This window comes from Dicentrarchus labrax, unplaced genomic scaffold, assembly GCF_905237075.1.
Source record: "Dicentrarchus labrax unplaced genomic scaffold, dlabrax2021, whole genome shotgun sequence".
Taxonomy (NCBI): domain Eukaryota; kingdom Metazoa; phylum Chordata; class Actinopteri; family Moronidae; genus Dicentrarchus; species Dicentrarchus labrax.
In genome coordinates this window covers 33,303,427-33,305,926 of record NW_026136704.1, presented here as the reverse complement: position 1 = coordinate 33,305,926, position 2,500 = coordinate 33,303,427, and the positions used below count along the sequence as shown (strand labels likewise).

The following is a 2,500-nucleotide window of genomic DNA, read 5'->3' as shown; positions in this document are numbered from 1 at the left end:
TCATAATACAGTCATAATACAGTCCACAGTCATAATACAGTCATAATACAGTCCACAGTCATAATACAGTCCACAGTCATAATACAGTCCAGAATACAGTCAGAATACAGTCCACAGTCATAATACAGTCCATAATACAGTCATAACACAGTCCATAATACAGTCCACAGTCATAATACAGTCCATAATACAGTCAGAATACAGTCCACAGTCATAATGCAGTCAGAATACAGTCATAATACAGTCCACAGTCATAATACAGTCTAATACAGTCCACAGTCATAATACAGTCCATAATACAGTCAGAATCACAGTCATAATACAGTCAGAATACAGTCCATAATACAGTCCACAGTCATAATACAGTCATAATACAGTCCACAGTCCATAATACAGTCCACAGTCATAATACAGTCCATAATACAGTCGAATACAGTCGTCATAATACAGTCCATAATACAGTCCACAGTCATAATACAGTCAGAATACAGTCCACAGTCCACAGTCCACAGTCATAATACAGTCATAATACAGTCATAATACAGTCCACAGTCATAATACAGTCCACAGTCATAATACAGTCAGAATACAGTCCATAATACAGTCCACAGTCATAATACAGTCATAATACAGTCCATAATACAGTCCACAGTCATAATACAGTCATAATACAGTCCACAGTCATAATACAGTCCATAATACAGTCAGAATACAGTCCACAGTCATAATACAGTCATAATACAGTCCACAGTCATAATACAGTCCATAATACAGTCCACAGTCCATAATACAGTCCACAGTCATAATACAGTCCATAATACAGTCAGAATACAGTCCACAGTCATAATACAGTCCATAATACAGTCCACAGTCATAATACAGTCCATAATACAGTCCACAGTCCATAATACAGTCCACAGTCATAATACAGTCATAATACAGTCCACAGTCAGAATACAGTCCACAGTCATAATACAGTCCATAATACAGTCCACAGTCATAATACAGTTCATAATACAGTCAGAATACAGTCATAATACAGTCCACAGTCAGAATACAGTCAGAATACAGTCATAATACAGTCCACAGTCAGAATACAGTCAGAATACAGTCATATCAGAGAGTACAACCTGTATCTGGGGACAGGACCACCAGACACTCTTCTCACTCCTTCATTTACTTCCTGTTTGTCTGCCGTTATTTAAACAGAGTAACGTCTGCAGTGTGAGTCTGCATCACAATAAACAATAAAGTCCTCTGTTGTGTCTGTGCCAAACAATCAGGAGGACAACACGTCTGTAGGTCAGTGTGTCTTCAATAAGGGGGGGCTGTGTGTGAACGCTCACTGGTCTCACACACACATTAATCCACGGTGCAGCAATCAATCACACTTTCTGTGTGATCATAATCAGTTATTGATAATGACCCCCCCCCCATCAGACTGCAGCTCCAACAGTCCCACAACCTCACATCTTCCCTCCTATTGTTGTCAGCATTCATTCAGACTCATTCAGATGATGTCATGTTTTGGAAAGAGCTGAAAGCAGCTCAGCTCGCTGCCTAGCAACACGCTCACACACACACACACACACACACACACACTGAGCTGTGTGTGTGTGTGTGTGTGTGTGTGGCTTTATCAGTCCACTGAGCTGAGTAACATTCAGTATAAACTAACAGTGACACAGACGACAACAATCACATATTACTGCCTGTGTTACTGCAGTCTGTCCCAGTGCAACCAGTATGAGCCGGATTCTAACCCAGCACAGTGCACTGTGTGTGTGTGTGCACACTGTGTGTGCGTGCACTGTGTGTGTGTGTGTGTGTGTGTGTGTGTGTGTGTGTGTGTGTGTGTGTGTGTGTGTGTGTGTGTGCACTGTGTGTGTGAGTGTGTTTGTGTGCACTGTGTACAGATACTGATATCGGACTCCCCACACACACTCTCACAGAGCTAAACAACAGGGCCGTCTCACGCATTGCAACCACAGTAGAAGTGGACATTACACACACACTCAACCAATATCTCACCCCACTGCATTCTGGGCTGAGGTACCGAACACTGAGGGGCAATAAAGCTCGCTGTGGGAAAAGCCCGATCCCTGCAGCTGTTGCTGCTTTAAACAAAGGGGAGGGCTGAGTGTGTAACCTGTAACTTATTTATTTGATTGTTTTTGTTTTGGTCTGTAGATTAGTTAGCTGTGGATAGTGAGTTTCTTTGTTGTCTGCAGGTGCAGTGATGTGGACATGAATTTCCCAATGAATAAATGGAATTGATTGATTGATATGATGACGATTAGTGTGAACCATCGTTTGGAAAAGAAGATTAAACTCATGATGATGTGACATTTGTCGGTCTGTAATAATATATATAGTATATATTTATATATATATAAATGTTAATAATGTTCTGATTAGTTGTGCAGCCTTACTGCTGACAGTGAGAGCAGAGGCATGCTGGGAGATGGGCGGGGCAGCAAGAGAGGTTTGATCCACTGGA

General features: G+C 41.4%; 1 protein-coding gene and 1 long non-coding RNA gene across 4 annotated transcripts in view; one reads left to right on the top strand and one right to left on the bottom strand.

Annotated features, from left to right (window-relative positions):
• The window catches only part of LOC127362992 (uncharacterized), a 2,012-nt gene extending 1,054 nt beyond the window's left edge, over window positions 1-958 (top strand). For 2 of the 3 annotated variants that reach the window (XR_007884615.1, XR_007884616.1), the window contains exons 2-3: window positions 1-10; window positions 593-958. The exon at window positions 1-10 is cut by the window's left edge and continues 245 nt beyond it. This is a non-coding gene — a long non-coding RNA (uncharacterized LOC127362992). The remainder of the gene's footprint in view (window positions 11-592) is intronic. The other variant, XR_007884614.1, reaches the window with a different exon arrangement.
• Window positions 1-2,500, bottom strand: part of syt11b (synaptotagmin XIb) — a 17,349-nt gene that overhangs the window by 11,733 nt on the left and 3,116 nt on the right. The gene's annotated exons all lie outside the window — the stretch shown is intronic.